We start from the raw sequence: 14,140 nt of genomic DNA on the forward strand, positions 1-14,140 counted from the left end.
TCTCCTGCCAAGCCTTTCCATGGGTTGGAGCACCCATGGAAAAAAATAGCGGGTGCTCAGCATCCACTGGCAGCTCCGTGGGTTAGCACACTTCCCCTCCCCCTAGCATCCCTGCCCACCAGTAGCCCCAGAGATTGGCCCCTCCCACCACCTCCCTCCTGCCATGATCAGCTGTTCCGTAGTATGCAGGAGATGCTGGGAGCATAGGGGGAGAAGTAGGGGCAGGAAGAGGCAGGGGAAGGGGCAGGGGCAGGGGTGAATGGGGACAGGGCCCGGGGCGGAGTGGGGGTCAAGCACCCCCAGGGATCTGAGTAAGTCAGTGCCTATGATGCAGAACACCCATCCTGACTCCTCTTCCTATTTCTGGGCTTGGCTACACTTACATTTTATAGTGCTCTAACTTGCTGGCTCAGGGGTGTGAAAAATCACCCGAGTACAGCAAGTCAGAGCGCTTTAAAGCGCTAGTGTAAACAGGCTCTGAGGGCTGGGAGCTGTGCTCCCAGTGCTCGGAGCTAATCCCCTCATGGAGGTGGATTACCAGGAGAGCTCTCTCCCAATGCTCACACGCAACCACACTCGCACTTCAAAGTGCTGCCACGGGAGTGCTCCTGCGACAGCACTTTGAAGTTTCCAGTGTAGCCATACCCTCTGATCCCTTGACTTGCCATGCTCCTTCGACTTCCCATACTCCCCATGCAGAGCACCCATCCCAACTTCCCCCAACACCCCAACTTCCCCCTGTTGTATTCATGTAGATGGAATAATGAATGGGTTCCAGTCAGAGGTGTTAACATGACCCTGAAACTGTCCAACATTAAATAATTTAAAACAAGATTTGGTGTACAGATACCTAAGACTGTTTAGTACCATGGCAAATCCTTTAAATCCTTTTACAATTTTTTTTTATTACAAATCCTTTAAAACCTTTTATTAAAGATGCATAAAAGATAGAAACAGAGTTTAAGCATTTCAAATATAAAGTATTAAGTAAGGCTTTCATTTTAACAACAACATTCCTTGTTCCCTTTCTTCCCTTTAGGTGAAGAGAGTCTTTAGAAAGAACCTCTCCTTGTTTAACAGTCTCTTACATGGTATTAAAGATGGTAATAACTGTTCTTTTGGGGAAGAGAGAAGAAGCTATTTAGTTAGCCATACAGTTCCAGTTGTGATTGTGTTGCTGAAGTTCAATCCCATTTCCTAGAAGACAAAAACAAACACACACAAAGGGAGAAAGAAAAGAATAGCAAAGATAGAAAATGCAACTTGTCTCTGATCTTGACTTGCAATCCCATTGCTGAAAAACACAGGCCCAGTACACATTCTTATCAGCCACTCTGAGACCTGGCAAATTAGTACCAGCACCAGATTGTTTAGGGCATTGCTGTTAGCTGCCTCTCTGATCATATGCTCACAGCAGTCTTGCAAAATATATAGTCTTGACTCGCTAAGCCAGACTCTTTATTAAATAAAAGGCAAAAGAAGAAATAGAACAGAAAAGAAATAAGGCAGGGAAGGAAAAGGACACCGTGTGTATGTGTGTGTGTGTGTGTGTGTGTGTGTGAGAAAGTCTCACATCTTAGGTGGTGTTTAGGATTCAACTGAAATTAGTGGGGGTAGCAATGTCACCTGAGTCCCTCTTTCTGGTCAGGTCATTTCTTGGGTTCAGGGTGACAAAGGCCAAATGATATTCCAGTAGATCCAGTGTCCCAGCTAGGGTTATCAGGCATCAGTTTTCGACCAGAATGCCTGGTCGAAAAGGGACCCTGGTGGCTCAGGAGAGCACCGCTGACCAGGCTGGTAAAAGTTGGTTGGCAGTGCAACTGAAGCAGCAACATATTCCCCATCCAGCTCCTAGGTGTAGGGGGATCCAACTCCCTGTCCCAGCCCAGATCCCCATCCTGCACTCTGAACTCCTCATCCCCAGCCTGAAGCCCCCTCCTGCACCCCAAACCCCTCATCCCTGGCCCCACCCCAGAGCCTACACCCCCAGCCAGAGTCCTCACCCACTACTGCATCCCAAACCACTGCCTCAGCCTGGAGCCCCCCCACCGCACCCTGAACTCCTCATTTGTGGCCCCACCCCGGAGCCCACAACTGCAACTGGAGCTCTATCCTTTTGCACCTCAACCCCCTGAGCCAGCCTGGTGAGAATAAGCAAGTGAGTGAGGGTGGGGAAGAGCAAGCGAAAGAGGGAGGAGGGGAATGGAGTGAGCGGGGAGTGGAGCTTTGGAGAAGAAGTGGGACAGGTGCAGAGCCTCAGGATAGAGGGTGGGGCAAGGATGTTGGGTTGCCAACTTTCTACTTGCACAAAACCATAGTCCCAGGAGATGGTTGGGGTGGCAGCCAGAATGGTGGAGCTTGCTCCTTCCCCTTCTTTCTTGGTTGACACTTTGACTCCCTTCTCTTCATCTTCCAAAATCTCTTTGTGAGGGTCCCACAAGGGAGTGTTGGATGAAATAGTCCATCCTTTCATTATTTTGTTCACAAATTAGGCCTAATTTCCACACCAAGTTTGGTTCACTGATTTCTAGTTATGACATTCTATACCTAGGGGGAATGCCCTAGAACCTCCATATTCCACATTTACATATAATTGTGATGTTGCATATAAAGCATGCCATGTGAGATATCATGGGAAAGGTTATGATCTGCTGAAAGCCATTGTTCCATCAAAATATGTGCATCATTAATGCATATCAAATTATCAGAACTGTGTTGTATGGTTTTCACTAAAAAATGCTGTGGGTTTGGGAAGTGCCCAGATATTAGCTCTCCAGAGACAATGACAAGGGAAGAAGTAACCAACGCCTGGGTGGGTGCTGAACAGACATTACCATTCATTGTCTAGCAGAGGAGTTACAATTCAATGACTCACTCACAGGAGACACACCCGGGTAGTGCTTCACCTTGTGACTCAGCAATGCCCACCAGACATGCCTGGACTTATGTTCTTCAAGCACATTGACTAAGGGTATAAAACAGAACACAGTGGCCCCATGCTTGGCCTTTTCTCCTCCCTCCACCTGTGCTGCAAGCAACAAGGACACTCAGAAGACTGAAGATTCCAACAGAGGAGACTGGCCCAGGTTTCAAGGTTGAAACATGGGTATTATGAACTGAAATATCCGGTGGGGTGAGAAAAACTGCTTAATCTAGATGTTGCCCAGACTAATAGGGTTGAGAGTTTAGACTGCATACTTATATTTTCTTTTCTTTTGGTAACCACTCTGACTTTTTGCCTATCACGTATAATAATTTAAAATCTATCTTTTGTAATCAATAAACTTGTTTTACTGTTTATCTTCACCAGTGAGTTTGCCTGAAGTGCTTGGTAAATCTGCTCAGGTTTACAAAGGCTGGTGTGTATCCACTTTCCATTGATGAAATGGTGAACCAATTAATATACTTTCATTGCTCAAGAAAGGGTCTTGGGCAGTGCAAGATGGTATATTCTTAGGGTGCAAGGCTGGGAACTGGGAAGATTTGGTTGGTGCCTTTCTCTCCGATTCATGAGTGGTTCTGGGAGCATTCATGCAATCTAGCTGGATGTGGGGTTCCCCAGGCAGTTGTGCTGAGTGATAACAGTGACTGGAGGGGTTTGTTGCTTGTCACTAGCAAAGCACTGTGAGAGACAGCTCAGGCTGGAGAGTTAAGGGGGCACAGCGGTCCCACAGTCCCAGGCTGCACTTTGGGCATCCCATCATACTAGTCTCAAACTTTTCTTGTTTACCAGACATGATCTTAACACACAGTCCTTGATTTCTATCAGTGGGCCTTTTTGTTTGAACTAATTTAGTCTGTCTGCTCTTTGCACCCTTTCCCATAAATGTTTGTTGTTATTGGTTGACACTTTACAGATTTTCATTCATTTCTCACTGTTGAGCTCTCAGTTAGGGTATATTTGTAGGCCCAATTATCACAACATCCTTCTGTCCCCGATTTTCCCCACTACCCATGCAGAGCAGCCACTCTGACTCCTGTTCCTATCTCTGACAATTTGACTCCCCCATTCTCCATGCAGCATGCCCATCCTGACTTTCTCTGACACCTTGACTTCGTCCTGCTCCCTCTGACTCTCCCTGCTCCCCATTCTTAGTATGTTTAGGTTTCACTCTGGACCTCTGTCTTCCCTGACCCCACATTCAAAGTGAGCTTCTGCCATCTCAGAACTTCTTCCCCAACCTCAAATCAGTGAATCAGCAGACTGTAACTTCCCCTCTGTTTTTCCTCATGTATCCTTGGGGGAAGAGTGATGAATGACATTTACCTGGTAGAGTGTCCGAGTCAAACAGCTTGGATATTTGTTTCTTTGCTGCCTCTGTGGTGTCACCAGTAGACTGCATCCATGTTCTGCCTAAAAAATACCTATGAAAAATGAAAGATTTTGTTCAAAAATATTTCTGTCCAGAGTGGCAGGGTGTGAAAATAGTTAGATCAACACTCTAGTTTCAACATCTGTCAAGAACATTCTAATTGGCAAAGGTATTGTACAATTCTTGATACTAGCAATAGATGAAAGGTTTGCAGTTGTATATGTTATACAATAATATTGTAAAACTGAAATGCAGCATATAAAAGCTTATAATTCATTTGACAAGTTAATTTAATGCATCATGGCTTTATAATGCTAGCGGAAAAAACATCTAATCATATCATAGGACATAGATTACCAGTTTGATTTTAAGGGCCCATTTACACTAGAAATCCTTGCCAGTTCAGTACTGTCAATTAGGGATGTAATTTTTATGACATTTCTATACAGGCAAAAGCCCTAGTGTCTGCACAATTATAGCTGTATAAAAGTGCTGTTTGCCAGTATAGATTATTTCACATGGGGAACTGGTATAAACTATACTGGCAATAGCAATCTTTTGTTGGTACAAGCTGTGCCTAAACTAGAAGGGTTTGCTGGTATAGCTATATCAGTATAACTATATCAGCAAACCTTCTAATGAGACAATGCTTAAGAGTAATTCTTGTTCAAAGAATAGACCTGATTCAAGCCCACTAAATAAGAGGAGAGATTTCCATTGACATCAATGGGCTTTGGATCAGTCTTTATGTGAGAACATGAGATTCTGGGTGGTGACGGTTGGAAAATAATTTTATATCCTATTTTGTTAGCAGCAGACATTGTTTTTTAGCTGACCTGAACCATCCAAATAATTTTCTAGCCAATGATGATACCTGAAAATTGAGAATTATGTCAACAGAACTGACTGTTTACTGCCTGCACACTTTATAAAATGTATTTGTCTCTTTCTCTATTACCATACTTTCTGCCACTGCCTAAATGTGATCGATTTACTGAAGAAACTGGAAATTAAATGCTTCAGTATAAATATGAACACAGCACGTTTTAAAATGTATCCAGAGAGCAAAGTTATCACTGACTTTTTGGAACATCGAGTATAATATATTGATAATTGCATATTTCAGGAAATATAGTTTGTGATGGGGCAAGGCCAGATGGCAATGGAAGAGTACTCCTTTTGGGATCCGGGAAGTGGGCGGGCGAAGCCCGTCCACTGCTAAAGGATCCCCCCCCCAGCTTAGAAGGGGGATCCACAGGACCTAGATTCCAATTAATTTCGGGGGACAACTAATGAAATAACAGGGACAGGAGTGTGGTCAAAAGGTCAAACGAAGGGAACCGGACGGGGACACCGAGCAGAGAACCCCGGACAGCGCCCACTGCTCCTCAAAGGCGTCAAGGGAGTCAGAGGACGCTGCCCAAAGGAACTCTGCCCGGATACGTGAACGGACCGAGGACCGGAAATAGGCCCCACAGTCACAGGACACTCCATCAGCCAACTCCTCACTCTGGTTTTATAGATGGCCATTTTAGCTAGGGCCAGGAGGAGGTCGACCAGGAGATCCTGTGACTTTGTGGGGCCACGGATAGGGAGTGCATAAATAAGAAGGTGAGGGGAAAAGTGCAACCAAAAGCATAATAAAATATTGGTGAGGAGCCGGAATAGGGGCTGCAGCCTAGCACACTCCAGGTATATATGTGCCAGGGTTTCCCCTAACACCACAAAAGGGGCAGGTGTCTGGGATTGAGGTGAACCGTGCCAAGTACACACCCGTGCTCACGGCTCCGTGAAGGAGCCGCCAACTGACACCCCCGGCCGGCCTTGGGACTAAGGTGGAATATAGGCTGGCCCACCGGGGCTCCTCACCCTCCAAAGGTGACAGGAGGTCCCACCATTTTGTATCGGGGTGGGACACGAGAGTGAGGGCATGAAGGGTGTGGAGCACGATTGTGTATAGATGTTTTCTTGGCCTGGTTTGAAAGCAGACCGGCTGCATCTCGTGCAGCCGGCTTACAGTGAAGGGATGGGGGGGGGGGGGGTCGGTTGGGTCCATGGTGCAGGGGTCCAATTAAAAGGTCCGGCGGGCCTGGGGTAGAGGGTGGGCAGGGCATGCCCTTGTGCAGGACCCGGTTGAGATAAACCCGAGCAGCGGGCTGCAAAGCGGCCTTCACCTCCTGAAGTATGCGCCGGGGAGTATAAGGTCTGGAAAGCCCCATGCGCTGAGTGAGCGTCAGGGAACCAGCCAGTCTCCCCGGTCATAGTCCAGGAGGTCTCCGACTCTTGTGACCTCTGCCAGGACCAAGCTCTGGCGCATCGAGCGGGACTCCGCCACCTGCACACGAAGCTGGGGGTTGTGTAGCAGGGGCTCCGCGAGGAGATCTGCCCCCTCGGTGGCCACCACGGACCTGGTCATTGAAAAGAATTTCCAGGTCCGGAGGAGGTCCTGGTAGAAGACCGGCAGCCTGGAGAGGTCTCGCGGAAGACCTCTCGGACGGAGATAAAGGAGCTGCCGGTCGTATCGGAGCCCTCGGAAGCGGCGAAGGAAGGCGTGCACCAGTATGATCCACGCTGGACTACCTGCACCATAAAGGAGCCTCTGCATGGCTTGGAGGCGGAAGACATGGACCTGAGTAAGCAGACATTTCAGGCCCTGCCCTCCCTCCTCCAGAGGTAGATGGAGAACCCCTGCAGGGACCCAGTGCAGTCCTGACCAAAAGAACTCCAGAATCGATGTCCGGAGGTTAGCCAGGAAACCCGGGGCCGGTACCAGAGCATGGACAGGACTAGTTGATTAAGCACCAGCGCTCTCCCTCAAAGGGAGAGGCACCAGAGTAGTCTGTCCATTTCCGGAGCCGCTCTGTCACCCCGCCCTCTAAATTCTGCCAGTTCTCCGGCGGAGAGGGATGCGTGGCAGAAAGGTAAACGCCGAGATAGAGCAGCGGACCGTGCTCCACCGGATGGCCTGAAGCACGGGTAGGAGGGAGCTCGCCTGCCGCCAGTCCCCTACCACCAAGCCAGAGGTCTTGAGCCAGTTGACCCGCGCGGAGGAGGCTGCCGAATAGATGGCCTGACAAGCCTCCACTCGTGCCAAGTTGCCCGGGTCCTGGACCACGAGGAGCACGTCATCAGCGTATGCCGACAGGACCAGCCGCAGCTCCGGCTCCCACAGCACCAACCCTGTCAACCTCCTTCGGAGGAGACAGAGGAAGGGCTCAAATCGCCAGAGCGTACAGCTGGTCCGAGAGGGGGCACCCCTGCCGTACTCCTCATCCGAAGCTGACCGGTTCGGTCAGGGTCCAGTTGAGCCTGACCAAATACTCTGCGGAGGCATACAGCGCCTGGAGAAAACCCACAAACTGGGGTCCGAAGCCAAACGCTTGCAGAGTGCTCAGGAGATACCCGTGATCCACCCTGTCGAAGGCCTTCTCCTGATCTAAGGACAGGAGAGCGAACGACAGACCATCCCTACACCCGAGTTCCAAAAAGTCCCGGACCAGATATAGGTTGTCGAAGATGCTGCGGCCCAGGACGGTGTAGGTCTGGTCTGGGTGGACCACGTCCACCAGCACGGACCCTAGCCGCAGCGAGATGGCTTTTGCCAAGACTTTGTAGTCCATGCTGAGGAGCGAGACGGGACGCCAATTTCGTAAATCGCGGAGGTCCCGCTTCTTCGGCAATGAGGCGAGCACGGCTCGCCTGCACGAAAGAGGGAGGACCCCGCTCTGCAAACACTCAGTCCAGACGGTGACTAGGTCTGGGCCCAGGATGTCCCAGAACACGCGATAGAACTCCACGGTCAGCCCGTCCATGCCCAGAGATTTATTGGTGGGCATGCGACGGAGGGCTTCCGAGAACTCGGCCATAGTGAGAGACAGCTCTAGCCGGTCTCGGTCGCCCACGCTGACCATCCGGAGCTCCTCCCAGAGCACTCTGCAAGTGTTAGGATCGGTTGGATCCGGGGAGAAAAGGCTTGCGTAGAAGGCTTGCGTAGAAGGCTCTCACCCTCCCGCACATCTCCACCAGATCCGTGAGGGGGGTGCCATCTTTGGCCAGTAGGCAGATGACATGTTTTTTAGCCCCCCTCTTTTTCTCCAGGGCATAGAAGAAGCAGGAGCCGCGATCCATCTCCCGAAGGAGATGGATGCGGGATCGAACAAAGGCACCCCGGGCCCGATGGTACTCGAGGGTCCGGAGCTCTCCCGCTTTTCCTGGCATGCTCCGCAGAGGGGTGGATCCTCGGGGCTGGTGGCCAGACGCCTCTCCAGCTCCAAGACCTCCCGTTCCAACTGCTCCATCGCCTCATCCCTCCGTCGGCTGGTGCCCCGGGTGTAGTCACGGCCGAAGAGCCGGGCGTGCACCTTCCCTAGATCTCACCACTGCCGCGCCGAGGAAAAGGCACACCGCTGCCCTTGCCAGGCCAGCCAGAACTCCCGGAAGGACACCACGAAGCCCGCATCCTCCAGCAAGCTGTTGTTAAAATACCAATTGGCAAGCACCGGCCTCTCCGCGCAGAGGGAGGCTGTCATGGTGGCTAAATGATGATCAGAAAATGGGGCCGGCCGGATGCTGGAGGAGTGGGCTCGTGAAAGATGAAAGCGTGATAAATAAATGCGGTCCAACCGGGAGTGGCGCGACCGATGGGCCTCCACCCAGACAAAGGTGAACGTGGAAGTGTCATCCAGGTGGTGGTCGTGCCAGATGTCCACCAGGGAATGGTGTTCGACTATCTCCTGGAGGACGGTGGCGGCGGCCCGGCTCTGCTCGGTCCCTGAGCAGTCCCGCTCCTCAAGGGTGATGTTAAAGTCCACTCCCAGGACCAGGCACTCATGAGGATCCAAGGTGCCGAGGAAGGCGGACGCCTGCTGATAGAATTGCAGCCGCTCCGGGCTCGCTGCCGGGGCATAGATATTGATGAGGTTGACTATGAGTCCCTCCATGTGGACCCGGAGGTGCAGCAGGTGGCCAGGCACAGCCTCGGTGACCCCCAGCACCTCGGGCCGGAGGTCGGGGGAGAACAGGGTCACCACTCCAGCCGTACGAACTGTGAAATAGCTAAGGTAGACCCTGTCCCCCCAATCCAGCCGCCAGCTGTCTTCGGCGGTCGGATCTGTCTGGGTCTCCTGCAGGAAAACCACAGAGTACCCCCCCTCCCGAAGGAAGGAGAGCACCTGAGACCGCGGAGACCTATCCTACAGCCATGGGTGTTCAATGTTGCGTTGGTAAGAGGTGCCATGAGGAGGGCTGGGGGTGATCCTCACTGGCAGAGATGCTCGCGGCTCCCTACGGGCCACGCAGCAGTCTGTAACCTACCCCGTAGGTGAGTAAGGTGTCAATGAAGAGGCCGACCCGCTGGTAGGCCGCGGCACCCTGCCTCCCGGTCCTTTTACCCTCCCCCATGAGGGTCCTTGTGGCCCGGAGGATTTGATTCAAGTCCCCCCATCACTGGAGAGCAAGCTGTACTTGGTTGCGGGAGCCACGGACATCTTCTAGAAACTCCCGCAACTCCTCCCGCAGCGCATGGGGCCTGGGGTTATGGTCTCCTGGTTACTCCCTGGCGGGGCCCTTAGTACAGCCCCATGGCCCACCGAGACGGGCAGACAGGGTGTTGACCCCCCGATGGGGCTCCTGATGGGTTGGCCTGAACGCTGGGGCAATAGGGGGTGGCGGAGGGAGGATAGCAGCCCCTGGTGGGTCGGGACAGGTAAACACAAAGGCCGCTTCCTGGGGGTCATCGATTGGAAAAGGGAAGGAGACAGCCCCAGGGGCAACAATAATATCTCGGGAGGTGGACGGGATAGGGACAGGGGCAGGGGCAAGGTTAGAGGCGATATTCTGGGCTGGGAGAGGGCTCTCAGTGATGCCGGGTGCAGGCTCTATGGTGAATTTGGCAGCCATGGCATCAGGAGGTGGACTCTCTCCTGTAGGGCCCTCTCCCGGGAAAGGGGTCGAATGCTCCTCACCAACGAGGGGTGCCCCTGGTGGCTCAGGTCCCGGCCGCGTGGCACTGGCTGTCGCCTCAACAGGCTTGGCGGCCCTCAGCGGGGTGCCATCTGCAGTTGGGTTGGTGGAGGAGTCCAGGGGCTCCTTGGAGGTGGGAGCGGAAGCAACGATTAGCGGGAGGGAGCATGGGGAAATGGGGGCTGGAGTGAAGTCACCTATATCGAGGCCTGCTGGCATAGGGTCATCCTCCCCCTGGGTGACCGGGGTCAGACCCAGGGCCTCGATCTGCTCATAAATGGATGGGAAATTATTTTCCGCCACCCCGGGATTCTCCCCGCCAGCACCTGATGCGACGGTTGCCTCAGGGCACACTGAGGTTTCAGATGGCACCTTGGGGGTCTCGGAGGGGAGAGACTCCCGTGGACGGGAGATACTGCCTTCCAGTGCTGCCACTTCATCCCCAGCCGGCTCTGGTGGATGGAACACACCCGTGGGTAGAGCCGAAGGCTTGGCATCAGTGCCTCCCTTCCTGGTCTTCCAGGGGGCCTCTGCATCAGATGGAAGGAGCGGAGCTCGAGCGCTTGCACTGCTTCTCCTGGACTAGGGTTCAGCCCTCCATGTCATCATCCGGGGGCTGCCTAGCAGGGGTTGTGTCAAGGGGCAGAGGCGATGGCTCAGGGACTCGAGGGGATAATGGTGGGGCAGCACAAGGGAGAGAAGATTCCCTTGGGGGCGGGCCCTCTCCCATGCCCAGTGGTGTCCCTGCCGCACCCTCCTCCACAGGCCCCGCCAGATTGCAAGCAGCGGGGGCGGGGCTCTCCCGCTCGTCTGGGCATAGTTGGGGAGGTGCCCCTTGGGCCCGAGCGGGAGCAATGGTGGACTGGGAAGGAGGAGGGGTGGTTTTGGGCGCCGGGCAGCCAAGGGCGCCGGCGATGACGGGGCCGGTGCCCTGCCGGGGCTCGGGAGTCCCGGATGCCCCTCCTTGCCAGGCCAAGGGGCAGTCCCTCCAGACCTTCCCCATCGCCCAGCAGAGGTAGCACCGGGCTTACCACGTGGAGTAATGCACCCAGTAATGGGCCCCCTGGTAGGGGACTAGGAAGGACCCCTCGAGCGCCTCTCCATCACGCGCTGCCGGCGGCAGTTGAAGCTGCACTTGCCGGCGGAACGAGAGGACGTGACGAAGGCCGGGGTCTTTGCAGCCCAATGGGAGAGGGCTGATGACAGAGATGGGTTTCCCCAGGGTAGAGAGGGCAGGTAGCAGGGAGGCATTGGGAAGAAAGGGAGTGACGGAGCTCAGGACCAGGCGGACGCTCAGGCCCTCTAGCGGCTCTTAGGGGACAAACACGCCCCCTACTGCCAGGCCCTTCTCCACCGCCTCTTGGGTGGCGGCCTCCGATGATAAGAAGAAGATGACCTTGCCATACATTTTGGAGGCCGCCACAATGGCTGTGGGCCCCACCACCCTCGCCAACGCCCGCACATAGGTCTCCACGTGGGGCGAGGCGGGCACCAGGAGGCAACGGACGCCATGCTTCCTGGTCATGGTGGGAAAGGGGCCCCGACTGCTATAGATGGTAGCGGAGATGGTGGGCGGGAGAGATGACGTAGTGGCAGGCGGGAGGGCTGCCGCCACCTGGGCGTACGCCCTGGGGGCCGGGGGAGGGACACCCGCAGAGCTGGTGGAGGGAACAGTGGGGAGGGACGCCCTAGCTAGTGGTGGGGCTGGGGCATTGACGGCAGCCCCTGCCATGGAAGGCCTGGTCTTTTTAGTGGGGCCCTTCCCCTTCTTCTTCCCCTGGCCCTTCCCGCCGGCTGGGGGGGCTCCCCCCGAATCTGAGGGGGTGAGAGACATGGCACCAGTGGAGGTCACCCCGGTGCCCGTTGCTGCTGGTGCCACAGCGGGGGCGGTGGCAGATGAGGTAGAAGCTTCGGGGGTGATGGAGGGGCAGGCGGGGGAGGGGCAGCTCAGGCTGCTGGAGGGGCCCCACCCATCTCATCCCCCGCCATCATGAGCAGGGAGGGAAGGGGAGACACCAGAAGGAGAAGGGAAGCAGGTTGACCACTCCTCCCCGCTAGGCTGCAGGCAGGGGAGGAGGGCGCCAAAAGGGGGGGCTGGACGGGGGGCAATCAGGGGTTAGGGGTCAGTTGCCGACACAAGGTGGAATTCTGGCTCCTCTTGGTGCACTGGGGGGGATACAACATTGGGGGTGCAGTGAATAGGGTTAAAACTAAAATGGGGAGTTGCACAAGCGCATGGGAGGGAGCATGGGCACACAGAGCAAGGGGCTAGGCAGGCTGGAGGTAGGGCAGGGAAACCAAGGGGCTAGCCTTAGAGGCTGGGGCAGGGCAAACAAACAGAGGCTGCAGGAGGAAATGGGTGGGGCAGGCAAATAAACTGAAGGTAGTAAGCAGGGGCTGGGGCATAAGGGGGGCAAAAGCTGCAAAGCGCAAATGGGGCAAGTAGTAAAGGGCAAAGCTGTAGGATGGGCAGTCCGGGGTGGGGCAGGCGCTTGCACAAGTCTTTTTTAGGCTGGCTGCTGCTTCTGGCCCAAAGGGTGGAAATAGGGCGTGCTCAACAAGCAGCTGAGTCTAGAGGCAGGAGCTGAGGTAGATGGTATACAGCCAGTGGGGGTGGTGGAGGGGGCAGCAGTGGTGGTAGTAGTGGTGGTGGGGGTTGGGGGGACACACAGATGGATCAGGGGGCAGCTCCAGGCCACACCTCCTGTGTCTCTACAAACACAGTCAAGACCCCCACGACAAGAGCACAGTTTGAAAATTACTCAGTCTTAGGGCCCCCTCCACGGTGGTCTGCAAAGTCTCTAGGTACTCCCCACTGGTAGATGGTCCCCTTCTTCTCCTCCTCGGGGCTTCAGCAGCTCCAGGCAGCAGACTCCACAGCACCAGTAGCAGCTCCAGAAACTCCAAGTGGTGGTCCAGGCAGGCAGAAAGGACCCCTCTCAGGTGGTGGTGTCCACAACAGCAGAGGCTGGGATCCCTCACTCCTCCTCTCTGGGGAGTGGGCTAGCAGCCCCCACCCCCGGGGTTGCAATTGGAGCAGTAGCAGCACCCAAGAGTGGGGGGGTCCAGCAACCAGGTAGCAGAGAAGGTGGGACAGGTGTCTGGCCCAGCCAGGGGAGCAGCTAGAGTAGCAGGGAGAGTTTACAGCCTAGCAGCAGGAGTAGCAGCTTCCCACCTCCCTCTAAGCTAAAAGGCTATGGAAGAGTAGGGGGAGATAGATTGATTAGCTCCAGGCTAAACAAATCCCTGGTACTAGGATAAGTGAAATGGCAACTGCTCCAGATCAATTAAGACACCTGGGGCTAATTAAGAACTTTCCAGAAGGCAGGGAGAAGGCTAGGTTGATTGGGACATCTGAAGCCAATCAGGGCCTGGCTGAAACTAGTTAAAAGCCTCCCAGCCACTCAGGTGGGGGTGCATGTCAGGAGCTGTGGGAAGAAGTTGTATGGTTGGAAAGGCTGAATAGTACACACCATCTCAGGGACAAGGAAGGAGGTCCTGAGGTAAGGGTGAAGTGGAGCTTGAGGAAGTGAGGGCTGCTGTGGGGGAAGTAGCCCAGGGAATTGTACATGTCATGTTTCTAAAAGGTCAGCTGATACTATTAGGATCCCCGGGCTGGAGCCTGGAGTAGAAGGTGGGCCCAGGCTCTTTCCCCCCCCCCCTCCAACCTTTGCCCCCTGATTAATCACTGAGACTGGGAGACAACAGAGACTGTGCAAGGAAGGATAACTTCTTCTTGCCTCCCTCATTGGCTTATGATGGAAATGGTTTAGTAGACTGACTCTTCTATCTAGAGAAAGAAGGGTTACATGGAGTTTCATAGTGAGCCTCTGAGGCTAGCAAAATCCACCAGGAAACATTGGACC

General features: G+C 54.3%; 1 long non-coding RNA gene across 1 annotated transcript; it reads right to left on the bottom strand.

Annotated features, from left to right (window-relative positions):
* Positions 1 to 659: 659 nt before the first annotated feature.
* LOC119853969 lies at positions 660 to 13,244 on the bottom strand. The gene is made up of 3 exons (XR_005292286.2): positions 13,037 to 13,244; positions 4,268 to 4,365; positions 660 to 1,197 (listed from the first exon to the last, which is right to left on the bottom strand). It is a non-coding gene; the product is annotated as an uncharacterized LOC119853969 (long non-coding RNA).
* Positions 13,245 to 14,140: the final 896 nt, after the last annotated feature.

The sequence above is a fragment of the Dermochelys coriacea genome, chromosome 3, assembly GCF_009764565.3.
Source record: "Dermochelys coriacea isolate rDerCor1 chromosome 3, rDerCor1.pri.v4, whole genome shotgun sequence".
NCBI classification, from domain to species: Eukaryota; Metazoa; Chordata; order Testudines; family Dermochelyidae; genus Dermochelys; species Dermochelys coriacea.